At 42.5% G+C, this 21,029-nt stretch overlaps 1 protein-coding gene across 4 annotated transcripts in view; it reads right to left on the bottom strand.

Moving 5' to 3' along the window:
• Positions 1-21,029, bottom strand: part of PID1 (phosphotyrosine interaction domain containing 1) — a 265,880-nt gene that overhangs the window by 162,688 nt on the left and 82,163 nt on the right. Inside the window, exon 1 of one of the 4 annotated variants that reach the window (XM_086337489.1) lies at positions 3,040-3,088. The exons of the other annotated variants lie outside the window; for them this stretch is intronic. The gene's annotated coding sequence lies outside the window, so the exon portion shown is untranslated. Of the gene's footprint in view, positions 1-3,039; positions 3,089-21,029 lie in introns of those variants that run through there. 4 annotated transcript variants of the gene reach the window in all.

The following is a 21,029-nucleotide window of genomic DNA, read 5'->3' as shown; positions in this document are numbered from 1 at the left end:
GACTTCCCCCTGAGTAACAGCCAACAGGTCCAAACACTGAAGACGGGGTTTGTTTTGTTTGTTTGTTTGCTGTCCTCCAAATGGTTTGGGAATGGAATGTCTCTCCTTACCCCTGGAAATTCACAGGCAAATGTCAACAATCAATGCAGCATACTTAATGAAAGCAAAGGGTAGGAAGAAGAGAGGGAGGGAGAGTCTTTAGTATTCAGGAAAGTCTTTATTAAAAAAAAAAAAGAAAAGAAAGTATACTAAAGTATACTACTTCTGTAGGGCTGCCATAACAAAGTACCAAAAACTATCGTGACTTGAAACAACAGAAATGTACTGTCAAACAACTCTAGAGTCAAGAGCCCCAAATCAAGGCATCGCCAGAGCTGTATCTCTTTGGTGGCTGGGTATGTCTGTCTCCGAGTCCAAATTTCCCTTTTTTGGAAGGACACCGTATCAGATTAGGTGCCATCCTAATGACCGCATTTTAACTGGATGACCTCCGCAAAGACCTTGTTTCTAAATATGGTCACATTCTGAGGCAATGGGGATTAAGACTTCCACATGTCTTTTCTGAGGGAATGAGGGACACAGTTCGGCCCGTAACCGACAGAGAAGGTCCTTAGCATTTGGACTCTCCATTGTTCCAAGCTTCTCTGAACACAGATATTTCACTAGCTGCTGCCAGTCACTGTTACAGTGAGTCCCCTCTATGTGAACCTTCAGATTGGGAACTTTCAAAGATGCAAACATGTGTCCGAATGTCCAATCACGTCAGTTAGTTCATGTATCTGGTGTACACTGTCACGTGCATGCATCCTCTACACGTGATTATACTTGTGTGTACTTTAAAGTACGGTATAGACCGAGTACAGCATCTTTATTTCAAGCCCAGGCTGTCTGGAAGCCAGCATGAAAGCAGCAGTAAATAGCTGATTGTAAAAAACAGTTGGGTACCTAGGCAAAGTTTGTTGGACTTACGAACAAATTGGAGCTCTTGGAACTTGCTTGTATGCAGTGGACTTACTGTACTTGCTTACACGGCACCAGAACCAAAGATAATGCTAAATGCCTTAGGACAAGACAAAAAAAATGGGCAAGACCTGTACTGGGCTTATCTGAGTTCAGTGGATTTGAATCTTGAGTCTAAGCTACATAGTCATGATAATGTCACTGGTTCTATAAGCAGCCCTAGCTACCACCAGAAGCAATTCTACCCTGTGGTCAGTCCGCTTTCTAAGAGTCCTTGAAAGCAAACCACACCTGACATTTGTCAGCTTTCATTACCACCTTGTGCCTTACCTGCTCTGACCTCCCTGGAACTGGGACACAATAAAGAACACACCTTTTTAAACCTGGTGCTGGTTTATTCAGCCACTTATTCATTAATCCTATTTGCTGAATCAGAGACTCTGCTGGGTACACAGTGTTGAGTTAGACAGGCATGTTTCTTGTATTCCCTTCAACCAGGGAGATTGACATTGAGAAAGTAAGAGTTCCTCCATTCCAAACAAAATCATCTGTCCCCTTTCTTTTTACTGTTTCAGTCACCAAGTGCTAAGACAGCCTACACCTTTAGCTCTCAGGCCTCCCATGTCTGGGAGCCCCCATGACGCCCCCATGGGTTCCTGCTTCTCCCTGCCGGGGGCTTTTCCTGAAGCCAAAGAAGCAAGAGCAGTGGATGAGCATCCCTGAGATTCCGCAATCAATGAATGATGAAAGCTAGAGTATAAATACCCCAAATCCCCATCCTTAAAAGTGATTTAAACTCTGAGTTGCAGGTACTTTTTTGTTTCAGTTTAGTCTTAGGCTTGGAGTTTTTGTTTATTTTTTTTAATAGTTCTGAGAATTTTCCTGCAGGATTAAGCTCACACGTGATAACTGGCTTGATGGCACAGTTCACTGCCTCCTCTTTATCCCTGCCCTACCTCCCTGCTCCCCACCAATGTTTCCTGAACTTTCCAAAGATTATATGCCCTTAAATCTCAGGGTCTATTTCTGGAAGAATCCAAACTATTATAAAACCTAATTTCCCCTTAGTCCATTTTTATTAATTCACTAAATGCTGATTGTTGTTGTTTAGTCACTGCTGCTGCTGCTGCTAAGTCGCTTCAGTCGTGTCCGACTCTGTGCGACCCCATAGACAGCAGCCCATCAGGCTTCCCCGTCCCTGGGATTCTCAAGGCAAGAACAATGGAGTGGGTTGCCATTTCCTTCTCCAGCGGGTCTTCCAAGGATCTCGTAAGGATTGAATCCAAGTCTCTTGCACTGGCAGGTGGATTCTTTACCATTACAGGCATTCTACTGGTACATGATCATATGCATGGAAGAAGTTCATAGTTAGGTAAGGGAGAAAAAGCTTAAAAACAGCCAGCTTAAATACATGCATACACACAAATAAAATGTCTATAAGTATATCAAAAGGGAACAATTAAGTTTTTTTAGGATTGGGTTAGGATACGCTCCATAAAAGAGAGGATAACAAATTTGGGCTGAAAGTAAAGCTGTGTTTCTCAAAGTTTTTCATAATCACCCACCTAGGGACTTGCCTGGAAGTCCAGTGGTTAAGACTTTATCTTCCAAAGCAAGAGGTGTGGGTTTGATCCCTGGTCTGCATGCCTCACAGCCAAAAAACCAGAACATAAAACAGAAGCAATACTGTAACAAATTCAATAAAGACTGTCAAAATGGTTCACTTAAAAAAAAAAACTTAAAAATATAGTTTCCCACCTAAGGAGTCCTTTTCAGACTTTGATCTCTCTACTGGCTTCTCTCACTCCCATGAAATTTTGTAGCACAGGGATACTGGGCATCTGTTTATGTTCTGTGGTACAGATATTCCCATTACAAATATCTAAGTTTTTTCCCCATTTCTAGAACCAATTTTGGCCCTCATTGAAAATACATGAAATAAAAAGAAAGGGAGGACAATACAGGTAGGGAAACACCTTGAGAAGTGCCAAAAGATATGAACATGCATAGCTTACAGAGCCAGAGCTAAGTAGTCTGTGGTAAATTAAAAATGGCTGTAGATTCTTTAACACCTCTCACCTCAAGACGAAGGGTCTATGTCCTTCCAGTTCAACCTTTAAGAGATTGGCAGCTTCCAGCTGCTGCCTGTTCACCAGTCGGTCTTGGAACCCAGCCACAATGCTCTGAGGAAGCTCAAACAGCCTCAAGGAGAGAAACGCATAGAGAGGAAACAGCATGACCTAGCTCTGCTCCTAGCCGACAACTAGCACCAACTTGCCAGCCACATGAATAAGCCATCTTGAAGTGAATCCTTTAGCCTAGTTGACCTGCCTCAGCTGACTCCACAAAGCTATGCCTAAATCACAGATTTGTAAGCAAAATAATTGGTTACTATTGCTTTACACAGCTAATTTTGGAAATAATATATTACATAGCAACACAGAACTGGGGCTTCTCTGGTAGCTCAGTCAGTAGAGAATCTGCCTGCAATGCAGGAGACCAGGATTCAATCCCTGGGTTGGGAAGATCCCCTGGAGAAAGAAATGGCAACCCACTCTAATATTCTTGCCTGGAGAATCCAATGGACAGAGGAGCCTGGTGGGCTACAGTCCATAGGGTCGCAAGAGTTGGACACGACTGAGCGACTAAACCACCACCACCACCACATAACTGGAACACTGTGCTGGTAAACACTACTCCAAGCTCCCAAATGCCACATCAAAGTCACTGCACAGGCACCCACCACAATCTTAACCAGGCTTTTGTTCATTGCTTTTGACTGGGCTGCACACTGAAAAAGTCAAGCAAACGCTGGGTAAACAAGTTACGTAAATAAGCTTAAGTGACTGACTCATTAATACGGTTACAGGTCGTACTTTACTTGTCAATATATAATTTTTTTTTTATTTTAAGTAAGGTTGTTCTTGTTTATGAGTCAATTAGCTTGTCAGTAGAAACCATCACAAGTCTCTGTGAACAACATCATTGTATCTCCAAAAATCAGGAAGACAATAAATACTTTCAAGTAATAAAGAAAATAAACCACCAGCTCTGAAAGAGTAGTTCAGAACAGAGAGAATCAAGTGGAACATATTTTCAGTTACACATGGCAGGCAAATTGTTCCCAACCTCATTCTGGAGGACAACAGAAGGAGGGATGAAGGAAAGGAATAAATAAATGATCCCAATCTACTCTCACTCTCCTGGTACCCTAATCCCTCTCGGAGGGCTGCTGGTCCTAAATAACCTTTTGGTCTAAAACAATTAAGACCATTTCTTATCATTGCCTCCTTTTATCACCTTCAATCAAATACTAAACACAGGACATTCAATATTATGATTCAGAGTTATTAGAAAAGGTATTTTCACAGGACCAACGTGAATAATCATGGTATCACAATTGCCTGATACAAATGACACACATTTCATCCATTTCCTCTCTCAAGAAACAGATCCAACTGGGCTTTCTATAATGTTTCACAGCCAAAAGGTGAGGTTGGGAAAGATTTTTCTCTCATAAAATCTCGTGCTGATGCCAACTGGACTTTTAGGGGGAGACAGAACTTCAGTGATTGCTTAAGATGGCTTTTACTACCCCATGCTCACTGCCTTCCATCACGCCCCTCAAATATAACACAGCTCCCTGCACTTACTTCAAAAAATAATGTCCATCAAAGCTACAAATTCAAAGCAGGTACATATTTAGCATACAAGTTTAGAACTCATTTTCTGAGTTTCATTCAGCCTGCTCATAAAAATCTACTTCAGGCCAAAGTTCCTACAACCTTTTTTAAGGACAATTTGAAAATTAAATTATAAACAAGAAGGATAAAGAAACTTGACTCCCACCAGTGAACTGGCTTGGTAAACACCCTTAGGTCCACAGCCAAGGTACACTAATTGGTTCCATTTGGCTCAGAGCTCCCCTTAGCTCATAGTCACACGCTCAGTAGACTCTGACTGAGGGACATATGCTTTTTAGTTCCTGGATTCAGTACACATTTTCAATACACCTTGTGCTACATCTTATTTCTATTAGGTAACCAGGTCCCCATATTCAAAAGCCTACTTTTTGGCAAGTTTCAAAAACTGTAGTTGACACTTATAATACTGATGATGCTGACACAAGATCTTTCTTATAACATATAGTCTACAGATGAGCCATGGATGACTCCAATAATCCTTGAAGGATGTCTATATCTGTTGCTCACTCAGTCTTGTTCAACTTTTTGCAACCCCATGAACTGCAACATGCCAGGTTTCCCTGTCCTTAATCATCTCCCAGAGTTTGCTCAAATTCATGCTCAAATTCAAGTCAGTGATGCCATCTAACTATCTCATCCTCTGACACTCCCTTCTCCTTTTACCTTCAGTCTCTTCCAGGATCAGGGTCTTTTCCAGTGAGTCAGCTCCTTACATCAGGTGGCCAAAGCATCTGGAGCTTCAGCTTCAGCATCAGTCCTTCCAATGAATATTCAGGGTTGATTTCCTTTAGGATTGACTGGTTTATCTCCTTGCAGTCCAAGGAACTCTCAAGAGTCTTAATCAGCATTACAATTTGAAAGCATCAATTCTTCAGTGCACAGCCTTCTTCATGGTCCAACTCTCACATCCATACATGATTACTAGAAATACAATAGCTTTGACTACATGGACCTTTGTTGGCAAGGTGATGTCTATATGCAGTATTTCACCAACTAATGTTTTACTCAACCCTACTGTGAAAAGGGGGCTTCCCAGGTGGTACAGTGGTAAAAGAATCCATCTGCCAATGCAGGAGACACAAGAAATAGGGGTTCAATCCCTTAATTGGGAAGATCTGCTGGAGAAGGAACTGGCAAGCTACTCCAGTATTCTTACCTGGGAAATCCCATGGACAGAGGAGCCCGGTGGGCTACAGTCCACGGAGTCGCAATGGATTGGACACAACTGATCATGCACAACCATGAAAAAGAGAGAGGAACTGTAGAAGCCTTACATACCTAAATATTTTTCTGGTAAAACAGGTATTTTCATATGCTTTCTTCCTATTAGCAAAAGGAAGTAAAATAACTTAATGTGAGCTAGGAAGAATGTGCCAGTAGGTCAAGAATGCATTGAAGAAGCTTCACTTCTGCACCAGTGAGGTTCACTTGAATTTGAATGCTGGTCCCACCTCTTCTTAGATATATGAACCTGAGAGTTCACATAACCTTCCAAGATGCAAGCTGCTCGTCTGCAGATGGGGACATGCATAGTGCCAATGCTTCATAGGGCACAGGTCCTGACTCAGAGTGAGAGCTTGGAAGTTAGCCATAACTGCAATGCAAATCAATAGATAATTATTGACATTCATTACCAGAATTATCTTCTTCTTTCCTTCCTTTGATTTTGGTTTGGTTTTGGTTTTTCTCATTCTCTTAATTCTTTATGACATTACTTTCCTTTCCCTAGTTCACTGATTTCAACATCTTTTCTTTTCATCTGTCTGAAAAACCAAGTGACCTGTTTCCATGAGACCTATTTACTGATGGGTGAATTCTGCAGATTGCTAATGTTGACCTCTGACAAACACAAGATTAGTATGAAAAGATGTTGATCAGACAGGCCAGGGAAAATGACTACCCAATTAAAGCCCTGACATCTTAGATCATCATCTTGTCTGACATTTACTGAACTGTGTTTCAGGTGTTATTTGAGGTGTAATGACTTAGAAAATGCTTATATCCACTTTTAAGAATTCACAACTAAGGAATGAAGAGGTTCAATAATTTATCCTACGTGTAGCCAAAGTCAAAACACCCAAAACTGGGCAATTTGTCTTCTCTACGGTCCTCCAGGAAACTTCTCCTCTCTTCAGGGTACCCATCTCAGCCCCACCACCAACAAAGAGGTCAAAATCAGAGACCAGGACTGCATTCTAACTTCTCTCTTTTTCTCAAACTGCATATCCATGGAATCAGACTCTCCAACCAGTTCTTTGTATCAAATCTGTCCACTAGTATGCTTTTATATTCTCAGAAGCCAAGGCAGAAAGGCAGAACCTCTCCTACTTAAGGTGATCTTCAGTTTATGGGTGTGATTTTCCCCCTCAGATTCTCTATCCTTGGGCTTCCCTGGTGACTCAGATGATAAAAAAAAATCTGCCTTCAATGCAGAAGACCCAGGTTTGATCCCTGGGCTAGGAAGATCCTTTGGAGAAGGGAATGGTGACCCACACCAATAATCTTGCCTGGAGAATTCCATGGACAGAGGAGCCTGACGGGTTACAGTCCATGGAGTCACAAAGAGTTGGACACAACTGAATGACTAATGCTTTTTTTTCTTTGCTCTAACCTCAGCAGAATGACTACAACATCACAGTGGGGAAGGCCAGGCATGTGGCTGCTCACAACAGGGCCATCTTCTGTGTCCTGCTCCTTCCAGCAGTCATTAATTCTTATCCAGCCTAAACTGGTGAGCTATAATCTCAAACAGCATCTTGATTAACAGCAGTATATCTCACACACTAGTAAAGTAATGCTCAAAATTCTCCAGGCCAGGCTTCAGCAATTCGTGAACCATGAACTTCCAGATGTTCAAGCTGGTTTTAGAAAAGGCAGAGGAACCAGAGATCATATTGCCAACATCTGCTGGATCATCGAAAAAGCAAGAGAGTTCCAGAAGAACATCTATTTCTGCTTTATTGACTATGCCAAAGTCTTTGACTGTGTAGATCACAATAAACTGTGGAAAATTCTTCAAGAGATGGGAATACCAGACCATCTGACCTGCCTCTTGAGAAACCTGTATGCAGGTCAGGAAGCAACAGTTAAAACTGGACATGGACGTGGAACAACAGACTGGTTCCAAATAGGAAAAGGAGTACGTCAAGGCTGTATATTGTCACCCTGCTTATTTAACTTCTAGGCAGAGTACATCATGAGAAATGCTGGGCTGGAAGAAGCACAAGCTGGAATCAAGATTGCCAGGAGAAATATCAATAACCTCAGATATGCAGATGACACCACCCTTATGGCAGAAAGTGAAGAGGAACTAAAAAGCCTCTTGGTGAAAGTGAAGGAGGAGAGTGAAAAAGTTGGCTTAAAGCTCAACATTTAGAAAACTAAGATCATGGCATCTGGTCCCATCACTTCATGGGAAATAGATGGGGAAACAGTGAAAACAGTGTCAGACTTTATTTGGGGACTCCAAAATCACTGCAGATGGTGACTGCAGCCATGAAATTAAAAGACACTTACTCCTTGGAAGGAAAGTTATGACCAACCTAGATAGCATATTCAAAAGCAGAGACATTACTTTGCCAACAAAGGTCCATCTAGTCAAGGCTATGGTTTTTCCAGTAGTCACATATGGATGTGAGAGTTGGATGGTGAAGAAAGCTGAGTGCCAAAGAACTGATGCTTTTGAACTGTAGTGCTGGAGAAGACTCTTGAGAGTCCCTTGAACTGCAAGGAGATTCAACCAATCCATCCTAAAGGAGATCAGTCCTGGGTGTTCATTGGAAGGAATGATGCTAAAGCTGAAACTCCAATACTTTGGCCACCTCATGCGAAGAGTTGACTCACTGGAAAATACCCTAATGCTGGGAAGGATTGGGTGCAGGAGGAGAAGGGGACGACAGAGGATGAGATGGCTGGATGGCATCGCCAACTCGATGGACATGGGTTTGGGTAGACTCTGGGAGTTAGTGATGGACAGTGAGGCTTGGCGTGCTGCGATTCATGGGGTAGCAAAGGGTCAGACATGACTGAGCGACTGAACTGAACTGATAAAGGTTTTAGCATATGTGCTTCATTTCATTTTTAATGAAAAAAGGTAGTAATTCTTTTGTTGATTATTCTGTTTTCTCATCTTTAATTTCTACTGTCTACCCATCTTTCTCAGCTACTCAAATCCTCCTTGAAATCATGCCTTCAGCTCCATGGTTCATCTTTTATAACTGGCCAGGATGAAAATATCCCATTCATTTTGTGTATATGTTTATTAATTATACTCAAATAAACGTACTTTATCACTTACAAAGTCATTTTGAATAGCCCAAATTGAAATTAATCTTTACCATTTTGGTTTCAAATAAAGCCAAACTATGTGGTCAAGATTATTTGTTGTTGTTTAGTTGCTCAGTCCTGTGCAACTCTTTGTGACCTCATGGGGACTGTAGCCCTCCAGGTTCTTCTGTCTATGGGATTTCCCAGGCAAGAATAAAACGGAGATGGAAATGGCAACCCACTCCAGTATTCTTGCCTGGAGAATCCTATGGACAGGGGAGCCTGGCGGGTTACAGTCCATGGGGTCACAAGAGTCGAACACAACTTAACGACTAAACCACCACCAGGCAAGAATACTAGAGCGGGTTGCCATTTTCTTCTCCAGGGGATCTTCCCAACCCAGAGATCAAACCTGCATCTCCTGCCTGGTGGGAAGATTCTTTACCATATGAGCCATCAGGGAAGCCCTGGTCAAGGCTATACATGCTTTAAAAATTCAGAAGAAGGAAGAATGTCTTATGGTCTGGCAGCATCAGAGAAGGATGTGCAAGGGAAGTGGAACCATTCATGTATATTGGGCATGAGTCAGTAGGGAGAGGAACAGCAGGACATGTGCATTGACCACACTAAGAGCCAAGTCAACGCATGGTGAGGCTCAATTACATTTTACACAGACTAAGGCCCCAACTCCAAGCCAGACCCTATCTGTAAAAGTCAGATGCAAAAACTCTGCCCAAGGAAACTGCATGTCATCTCTTTAACCACTGGCTCATTCACACACTCACCACTCTGGCTTATACAAGTTTGGAAAGAAAGAGTGAAATTCACTTCCCATTTAGTCCCAAGACCTTCAGTAACTCTTGCCCTGAGCTCAATTCTGCCTGTCCTCAACCTAAGGCTCTGAGTTCCCACCCTGTTCACATGGGAAAGAAGCACCAGGCTGAAGCTTCCCACAACCCAAAGCAAAGCAGGGAGTGGAGTGGAAGACTGACCAAAGAACGGGTGGTCCTCAAAGACAGAACCTGCCAAGTGGGACCCCTCAGAGCTCCGATCAGCCCAGTGGGGCCCTGAGCAACAGAACTCGTTCACTTCCATCTCTTCTAATACATAAGCGGAAGTTCGGGCTCCTCACCCTGCTGATCTTACAGCTCATGCGGAAAAAGCTTCTCACTCTAAGTTTAAAGTCAATAGAGTGATGAATAGGAAACACCAAAGGTAAGTTGGGAGAGACACATATGTGTAGAATCTAAAAAAATGATACAGATGAACCTATTTGGAGGACAGGAATAGAGAAGCAAGCGTAGAGAAGGGATGTGTGGACACAGGGTCGAAGCGGGGCAGAACGAATTGGAAGATTAGTACTGACATACATACACTGTCATGTGTAAACCAGATAGCTAGTGCGAACCTGCTATAAAGCACAGGAAGCTCAGCTCAGTGCTGTGTGATGACCTAGAGGGGTGGCAATGGGGTAGGGGCGGGAAGGAGGTCCAGGAGGGAGGAGATATATGGACACATATGGCTGATTCACTTCACTGAACAGCAGAAACCAACACAACATGGTAAAACAATTATACGCCAATAAAAAAAGCAGATGAAAGCCAAAGACACCCTTAAATTTCTACACCATTTACATGCAGATGATAGCAATCCCTTCTCATTACTAATCTATTAAAATGATATTTTCTCTTTAATGCAACATTATTATAAAACTCAATCATGCAAGATTCTCAGCTTTTTCAACTCTCCTAAAAGCAAAGGTCACTAGCTACAGAGTAAATGCCAGATTTTATCTGGCTGTATGAGAACACCGTCTGGTGAGCTGATTTCAGCAAAGGCAGCTGTGCGGAGGTCATTTGTTTGTCCTGGACTTAGCCCTAGCATGGAGCAGCACAAAAGCTACAGAACAGGCTGACTCCTGCTTGACCACAAGGACCTTTGCTCAGAAAGAGCCCACACTGCCTAGACTCACCTTGTCCCTCTTCTCCTCAAGACATCCTCTCACAGAACCTGCCCTGCCCATCTCTCCGCCTAGCACAAGCCCAAATCTGCAGCAGGTCAAACACAAGAGCCAGGTCAAAGAGTCTGGCTAAACCTCCTGTAGTTCTAATAAATGACATTAATTACAACTACATGCACTTAGTATACAGGTTCCAAATCTGAACTCTGCTTCCTCATTGAAATCTCTGCTTTATCAGCTTCTACAGAAAGTTCAAATGATCTAATTTTTTTTTCTGGAGTACCACAAAATTATGATTGACATTTATAAGGATACACCTTAGGCAAAGCATCAAATGAAGCAGAGATGCCAGTTGACTCATCTAAGATTAAACTATGTTCAGTATGATATTGAGTATTGTAAACATTGTGGTTTATTGGAAATGAGTAATCCTTCTAAGTGGTGCTAGTGATAAAGAACCCACCTGCCAATGTAGGAGATGTGAGAGACTTGGGTTCAATCCCTGGGTGGGGAAGATCCCCTGGAGGAAGAAATAGCAACCCACTCTAGTATTCTTGTCTGGAGAATCCCATGGACAGAGGAGCCTGGTGGGCTATGACCCATAGGGTCGCAAAGAGTCAGACACAACTGAAGCGACTCAGCAGAGCACAGTCTTTCCAACCTGCATAATCTGTGTGCATAGAAAAGACATTAGGACATTAGACGAATAATCACTGTTGAGTTACTATGTGCTAATATTATGTTTGCAGTGTGACAGAAGAAAGCTTTAGTAGAAAAAAAAAATGTCAACATAACTAAAAAAGACTTCGGCATGGTGGTTCTCAAAGTATACGTTCCAGACCAAGCATCTGCCTCACTTGGGAACTCACTGGAACCACAGATTCCTGTGCCCCAACTCTGGGGCTGAGGCCAGGTAATCTACCTTCTAGCAACTTCTCCAGGTGATTCTGACATGCACTAATGTCTGAGAATCACAAGACTCAAGGGAAGCTGCAGTAAAAAAGCATCCTCTGATCAGGGCCTTGAAAGTCAAGTGAGCAAATAAGATATCAACAGACCCAAGGAAGGAAGAGAAAGAACCCAGAGGCAGAAAGGAAATCTTGTGTATTTAGAAACTAGCAGATGGTCTTGTTTGGCTGAAATATGTGGTACAAAAAGGTGAACAGAAGATGATGCTGCAAAAAGCAGATATGTGGCAGGTGAAGAAAGACTACCTACTGGATTCTGCCGTCCATGAGGAGCCGATGAGAGCCTGATGGGAGGGTCTAACAAGACCAAAGATCCCATCAGGAAATACCTTTGGGAGTCATATTTGCTATCACATTATAAAATAACAAAAGATGACAGGGAAGCCAAGAACTTAGACTGATGCCTTATCTCCAAATATTCCTCTGAGGAAAACATCTCCATGGATAATTAAAGGATTCCAATTCATAAACTACAATATCCTTAGCATCTTAATTTTACATTTAGAATTCCTGAACCATTGAACTGCAATAGATCAGCTCAGACATGACACTCTGCTTCATTTCTCTTTGTAGACTTTACCAGAGATTTTCTTCCCTAACTGATGAAGGCAAGAAATAGAGCAAGTGTCAGCTGTATGAACAGATTACTTATTGTAATGAAAATGAATAACCCTCCAAATTTGCCTAGGGCAAGGAGACTGAACACCACAGTTAAAAGTAATACAAGAGGCTCCCTAGGACAAGGGATAGGTGATTTTAGGAAATGTATTTAAAATCTTAGGTTCTTAAAGGCCACCAGCCCACAGTTCCATTTTGAGCATCCAAGTCTGTGACCATGATCTCTTATTAGTATCTGTGACTCTCAGCATCTTCAACTAGACAGGAAGTTCAACCCACTCATCTGTCACCTGTCCCCCCTGATCCACTTTCTCATGTCTTCTCAGTTCTCCTTACAGCTTAATATTCAAGGTCATTCATTATAACAATTCCCTTCTATACACCTTTAATGACCACTTTATCAAATTCCCTTGGAAAACCAACTCTGGTAAAATACCAGCTTTCTTTTCAAGTCAAGGCTGCACACACAGAGATGCACATGGCTGGGAAAACCCACGTATCCATGCTGGCTGGTCTCGCAAGGAGCCCATGACTGTGAACCACAAGCAGGTACTTTGAACTGCTCAGCACTCTCTGCAATTCATTAATCATTGACTTTCCCACTCACTCTCTGTTTTTAAAAGTATTTCTCATATAGTACTTGCTCTTTTCTTATTTTTTTAATTTTTTTAATTAATTTTATTTTTTTAAACTTTACATAATTGTATTACTTTTGCCAAATATCAAAATGAATCCACCACAGGTATACATGTGTTCCCCATCCTGAACCCTCCTCCCTCCTCCCTCCCCATACCATCCCTCTGGGTCGTGGCTGTACCATGTGACATGCAGGATCTTAGTTCCCCAACCAGGGATCAAACCCATGCCCCTTGCACTGTAAGTGCAGAGCCTTAACCACTGGACCACCAGGCAAGTCCATATTTACCCACTCTCTCATCCGACTATTTTAACCTCCCCTTTTCCCTGTCTTCACCCTCAGCTGAGTGTCTTGCCTCCTACTGTGAGCTGAATTGTGCCCTCCAAAAGCTATTCTTGAAGTTCTAACCTCTGGAACTTGTGGATGTGACCTCATTTGGAAACAGAGTCTTTGCACATATAATCAAATTCAAATGAGGTTATTCTGGAAGCCTGGAATGCTGCAGTCCATGGGGTCACAAAGTGTGGGACACGACTGAGTGACTGAACAACAACAATTATGGATTAGGTGACCCCTAAACCAATGACTGGTGTTCTAAGACGGAATTCAAACAGAGACACACATGAGACTATTGCATGTAATAATGAAGGCAGAGTTTGGAGTGCTGTGTACAAGCCGAGGCACACCAAGGATTGCCAGCAACCCTTGAAGCCAGGAAACAAAGAGGTCTGGAGCAGACACCCCCTCAGAGCCACTGGAAGGAATCTGACCCTGCTAACACCCAGATTTCAGACTTCTAGCTTCCAGAACTGTGAGAGAATGAATTGCTACTGTTTTAAGCCTCTGTGGTAGTTAATCTTATGTATCAACGTGACTGGGCCATGACGTGACCAGATATCTGGTCCAACAAGATTCTTGATGGTTCCGTGGAGAGAGGAACATTGAAATTGGTGGACTGAGTAGAACACATTGTTCCCCAATGTGGATGGGCAGCACCCGATCAGGTGAAGGCCTGATTAGAACCAAAAGGCTGACCCTCCCTGGAGTAAGAGGGAATTCCTCCTGCCTGATGGACCTTGAGCTAAGACATCCAACTTTACCTGTGTTTGAGCAACAAACTAAAACTCTTCTTGGGTCTCCAGCCTTTCAGCTTTCAGACTTGAACTCGCACTCGGCCTTCCTGGTTCTCAGACTCGACTCAGGACTCAGGCTGGAGCTACAACATGGACTCTTCCGGGTCTCCAGCAGGCTGTCCAAAGGTCTTGGAGCTTTTCGGCCTCCACAATTGTGTAAGTCAATTCCTTACAGTAACTCTCTTTCTCTATATACATGCTCTTAGCTCTGGTTCTCTAGGGAACTAGTTTCTAACTTCACTTGGTCCCTGGAACCTTGTTACAGTAGCCCTATGAAGCTAACACACTTCCTCTATCTCTAGAAAGCTGATGCAGAGAGAAGGAAGCATCTCTAAGCATTTGTCCTGTGAGACTCTGCCTCGCCTCCAGTTGCCATAGATACCCACCTACTCTTAGGTGTTGCTTGCTAATCAGTCCACTTGCTCACTGATCCTATCTTCTGCTATCCACTCAGACACATTAGACTCTTTCTTTCCTTACATCACTTATGTTTTTCTTTCTACAGGATCATTTCCATAAGCAGAAAAAAAATACTGTAGATTTCTCCAGCTTAAAAAAAAAAAAAATCCTCTTTGAACCTACCTCTCCTGGCCCTACTCCCAATGGCTACTTTCCCATTTCTCCCAATCTGAAGAAAAACTGAGCTTTCTAAGTTTGTTTACCCTCTTTTCCAGTTTCCCTCCTTCCACACTCTCTTAAACCCACTCTAATCAGGCGTCTGCCACATCCTTCCTGTGAACTGGCTAAACAAATATTTGCTGAACAACAGGCTGGTACTGCTCCATCCATGGGAATATTCTTACCCTTCACATTCCTATTCCTATGATTCCTAAAACCACACCTACCTCATACACAGTACATACATCATAAAACATACAGGATCATAACCCACAAGCAGTGTGCTGGAGATAAGTCAATCATTCTCTCCAGATTTCTCCATCTTTAAAAAAGAAATGCTAAGAGTTGACTCTGAACCCTTCCTGATTTGACTTTCTATGACCACCTTCCATTCATTCCCTGGTGGTCAGCTATGCTCTACCCATGCCTGACTCATGGGGAAAATAGTCCCACGATTGGAGACTTTAGGGTGCATATATTTCTTCCCTGAAAGAAAGAGGAGGGAGTAGTAGAGATGCAGATGGATGAGACGAGAAGGAATAAGGAAAGGAAGAAGAGGAGGGCAGTACCACTCAGAAGACTCTTCTGTTAAAGAGATATTCATTTTTATATCCTTATCCTAGAGCAGAGTCCCTTGGACTGCAAGGAGATAAAACCCATCAATCCTAAAGGAAATCAACCCTGAATATTCATTGGAAGGACTGATGCTGAAGTTCCAATACTTTGGCCACCTGATGTGAAGAGTCAACTCATTGGAAAAGATCCTGATGCTGGGAAAGATTGAAGGCAGGAGGAGAAGGTAGAGACAGAGGATGAGATGGTCGGATGGCATCACGGATTCAATGGACATGAATCTGAGCAAACTCTGGGAGATAGTGAAGGACCAGGAAGCCTGACATGCTGCAGTTCATGGGGTTGCAAAGAATCAGACATAACAGAGTGACTGAACAGCAATCAATGCTAGAATAAGAGATGATCATATAAAATAACTGCTCCTCAAACCTTTTGGTCTTTAGTAAGCATTCCTTTAAACATTTATGTAAAGTCTATTTTCTTCTATGTTCAGTTTCTCTCAATGACAATTACTGGTAACTTCTTCTTAAGCGCTCCTCAGAACAAAGAATATATAAGGCACATGGGACAAGATTGACTTTCTCCGCTTACCCCTAAATCTTGAAAGAACCTGCAAAAATCCTCTCCATATCTATGAAGCCACATGTCCTCGACCTTGATACAGAGCAGCCAGGTGTGGCTGGGTAGGTTACTCTTGCACCACAGTACCCTCAGCCAAGGGAGGGTGGAGGCAGAAATCCACTTGAAGGTCTGTTGATCAAGCACACGCCCAGGGAGTGGGACCCAACCCTGCTTCACATGAACTTGACCTATGGACTACCTGGGACCACATACAGTCAGTGAGCACACGTCTTCATTCAGTAATTCAAGTGACAGATAAACACAGAGCTGCTGCTCCGTGCACACCAGGCATGGTGCTTGGTCCTAGGAACGCAAAGGGAAGTAAGAAACCTCAGTTGGTTCTAGAGGACTGTTGATGACACCCCATGGAGTAGACGGTCAAGGGGCAGAAATGGAAAAGGCACAGAACTATAGGGACTTAGTCGGACCAGTGTTCCCAAAATGTAGGGGAGACCCCTGGAGTCCATGAGATGATTTTAGGTAGCACACAGACACAGCATTACCTAGCATTCAATCACCTTGTGAGACAGTTAGGCCCACTTCAACTCTCTCTCAAACAACATCAGGGAGAAAGTCTTGGTTTGGTGCCAGTGTATCCCGAACATCTTTTTTCCACACTAATCTTCCTTTTTTAGCCCAAAGGGTACCAGCTCCCAGCTCAGAAGCTTCAGAAAGCATTATCACCTCACTAATTTTTCCCACTTTAATTTTTATTGTTCCAAATATTTACAACAGTGCTCTTGGTTCCCCATGTAAAGCGATGACATAAATGTCTTAAAATAAATGTATCACCTAAAAAGGTGTGTCAATTTAATGACAATAGAGAGTATATATTTCAGTTAGCACAGTTATGTAAAAACTGCAGGAATGGCATACGGTATCAAAATTCTGTTGATTGTGTCATACAAATGACAACTGGATGAGCACCAGGCACCAGCCCCGGCTGCAGGAGCAGGAGGTCTGTGTCTGTCTGCCCCCGTGGCACTCCCAGCGCTTGGCACACTGCCAGACATCTATCAGATGGCACTTAGCATGGCTAGAATGGACAAAGGAAAGCAGAGATGCCCACTCATTGTCCAACTCCAGGAGAGATGGGCACGTAGAGAGAACTGAAGGTGAAGTTCCTGTCTGTAGATTGTTTGTATGAAGGGAAACTTGGGGGCCTTTTCCCCATTTCAAGGAGACAAAGAAAGTGGGGCTCTGTTTGGTGAACCTTCCTACAAGTCATAGACGACTGTTGATGATACTGCATTGAGCAGATGTTTTGCTTCTAATATGGGGTCGCACAGAGTCAGACATGACTGAAGCGACTTAGCAGCAGCAGCAGCATTCCCATTAATTTCCTAGTCATACTGACTTTTGTTTTGCTTGGCATTGTTCTATTTTATTCGAGAATTAATTGTGAACTGGGTTCTTTACAAGCCTCTCTGTTCCCAAGGTGGTCCACTAGGCCAGGCACTCTCAATGGAAACATATCACCTCCAAAGGGGCAAAAACTAGTTTTGGTGGTTGAAAAGAACACTTATTCTTTTTATGTGTAAAGCAAAGATGTGACTATAGTGTGTGTATGCATGCACAGTCCTGTCTGACTCTTTGCAACCTGATGGACTGCAGCCCACCAGGCTCCTTTGTCCATGGGATTATCAGGGCGAGAATGCTGGAGTGGGTTCCTTCTCCAGGGGATCTTCCTGACCCAAGGATTGAACCTGCATCTCCTGTGTCTCCTTCATTGGTAGGCAGATTCTTTACCACTGAGCCACCTGTGAAGTCCTGGGACTACAGTAGATAAACTATTATAAAGTACAATATATTGAAATTCATTGGGGAGAGTGTAATTAGGGGAAGATGTCTAGAAAGGCTTCTTAGGGAGAAATAATAAAAAAATAGAGTTGAGAAAACCTACTCTACTTTCTCAAGCTCAGCATTGTTGGCAAGTGGTACTGTGGGGCACGCCCTGGAGTTGTGGGATGTTTGGCAGGATCCTTCTACCCAATGGATAACTGTTGCATCTCCTAGCTGTTTTCAGACATTGCCAAGTATCTCTCGGGGAGAAGGCAAAACTACCCCCATTACAGAACAGCTGAGCTATAGGAAACTGTCTACAGGTATCAAATGCAGGTAGGCAGTAAGTCAGCCACCTGACCTAGGCCTCTGAGAAGAGGGATCTTCCAAGAATGTGAATGTTTTCTCTCAAGAGAATGAAAGGAAAGTCTTATGCATCCGAGTTCCTCCTCCAGGGCTAATTTGGCACAGTGCAGTCCAGCAGTCCCCACTAAATCACACAAAATATTCACTAGTGACTCTAAGAGATCTTCATCAAAAATAAATGTGAGCCCAACCGATCATACACACCCTGTAACCTAAGGCCTCAAAGGCTTAGGGGTATTTTTCAATCCACTCAGCAAGTTCATTCATGAGCTTATATTTAGACCCTCTTAATACTTCAACCAAAATGAACAGGTTCAGAGCACCCTGCAGTAAGTGAATCAGCACTCTTAAATTGGATTAAGATTTTTAAAAGAATTGGTAAATCAAATGAAAGTAAAATAAATCTCATCAACTAAAGAGCAGGCTTATAAGAGATAGTGAGGCATTTTATACAGCAGAAAGAAGGATTTAGAAGATAAATTCAAAATCCAGTCCCATCTTTTACTAACTCTGTGGCTTTGAAAAACCAAAATAATCTCCAAAATTTAAATGCTAAACGTTTTACAATTTAAACCCGAAACAGCGTATGTGCTACGCTAACAGCACGGGTGCTAGAACCTAGCAGAATGCCTGGCAAGTTACACAGTGAATATTAGTGTTTTTCTTTCCCTGCTTCCTTCCTCCCTCCAATGCATGTGAACACATACTCTTTGTAACTACAAGCATAAAAATGAAGAAAAATTATTAAAACAAAATAGGAGATTTAAAAAAACATTTTAACATGTTGGGGCAATTTATATTTTACTATTAATTAAAATGAAGACATTTTTCTTTTATACACAAGACAGCTCACCAACCGTCACTGAAGTACCTTTTTTAACCTCTGCCAAGATCCACTGGATCGCAAGGAGATCCAACCAGTCCCTTCTGAAGGAGATCAGCCTTGGGATTTCTTTGGAAGGAATGATGCGAAAGCTGAAACTCCAGTACTTTGGCCACCTCATGCGAAGAGTTGACTCATTGGAAAACACTCTGATGCTGGGAGGGATTGGGGGCAGGAGGAGAAGGGGACGGCAGAGGATGAGATGGCTGGATGGCACCACTGACTCGATGGACGTGAGTCTGAGCGAACTCCAGGAGTTGGTGATGGACAGGAAGGCCTGGCGTGCTGCGATTCATGGAGTCGTGAAGAGTCGGACACGACTGAGCGACTGAACAACTGAACTGAACTGAACTGAAGGTCCATCTTGATAGACTGTGCATACGGCAACTGCTGTAACCGGTATGCTTCACTTGTAAGGTCTACCCCACACTTTCAAGTGTGACTTCCTTACAACATGACTGAAGACCAAAAGAGTGACCTTTTGCCATTTCTAGTTCTTTTGTTCCGGTATATAAGCAGTATGGGGATACACTGCACTAAAGACTCTGGCATTCCCTTTCCACCACTGATTTTACCTTACAACTCTGAAATTTACTTTGGTACAATAAAAAAGAAATTCTTCACCTCTCACTAATAGGATATTAATTTGCAGGTGATGATTTGAAGAATCTTAGAAACAGGACAATAGAGGTTAAAAAGTATATTTTATAGAGGCTATATGAGCAGCTTCCTGATTTCCTGAAATCTATTTTACCTTCCATAAACTGGCATTAATAATAAAATAATAATAATACCTCTAATTTACAGAATCACTGTGGGAAACAAATTAAACAATGCATTAAAATACCGAGTTCCGTTTCAGTGTCCTGTATAATAGCATTCAGGAAGTACTTGTTTTATTACACTGAGGCTTACTATCCTTATTGTTGTGATTGTTTAGCTGCTCAGTCGTGTCTGACTCTTTGTGACTTCATGGACAGCGACACACCAGGCCTCCCTGTCCATCACCATCTCCCAGAGTTTGCTCAGATTCATGTCCATTGAGCTGGTGATGCAATTTAACCATCTCATCTTCTGCTGCCCCCTTCTCCTCCTCCTCTCAATCTTTACCAGCATCAGGGTCTTTTCCAAAGAGCTGGCTCTTCACATCCGGTAGCCAAAGAATTGGAGCTTCAGCTTCAGCATCAGCCCTTCTAATGAATATTTAGGGTTGATTTCCTTTAGGATTGACTGGTTTGATCTCTTTGCAGTCCAAGGGACCCTCAACAATAATAATTGTTGTTATTGTTGAAAAACAACCATTTTATTGTTATTATTTTACAATTCTCCTTTTTATATCCCAAAATAGTAAAGTTCAAAGAGATCAATTTGCTCATAGTTACACAAGTTATTAGGAACAAAATTAAAATTTAGACTTTCACATCCCAGGTCCTTCCACACTGCTTCCTCAATAGACTATGTATTCATCACATTCAAACTCCATTTAAGAGATTAATGTACATATTCTAATCTGGTTATCTTTTACTGCATAACAAATTACTCCAAAATTTAGTGGTTTAAAACAACATCCTTTTTTATTTTTTAATAAATCTCATAATTTGATTGATCAGGAATTTGTGCAGGGTTCAGCTAGGTGATTCTTCTGCTCCACCTGATGCTAAAATGGCTTAGTGATACTCAGCTGGTGGACAGGTTGATCAGAAAGGCTTCAATCACTTGCCTTATGCCTTGGTAAGGATGGCTAGAAGGCTGGCTTCAAGTAGAATAGTTGGCTAGAACTGTTGCACGTGACTTCTCCAGGATGAACTCAAAGTAGTCAGACATCTTACCTGATGACTCAGAGTTCCTAAAGAGACTGTTCAGAAAGTCCTGGGCAGAAGCTGCTGTTGGAAAGCTTATTCTGACCCAGCCCCAAAAGTCTCAGAAAGTCATTTCTGCCA

Source organism: Bos grunniens, chromosome 2 (assembly GCF_055505025.1).
Source record: "Bos grunniens cultivar Pamir isolate PY7600 chromosome 2, Bosgru_T2T1.0, whole genome shotgun sequence".
NCBI classification, from domain to species: Eukaryota; Metazoa; Chordata; class Mammalia; order Artiodactyla; family Bovidae; genus Bos; species Bos grunniens.
The sequence above is the reverse complement of the archived record's forward strand: the minus strand, read 5'-3'. Positions and strand labels throughout refer to the sequence as shown.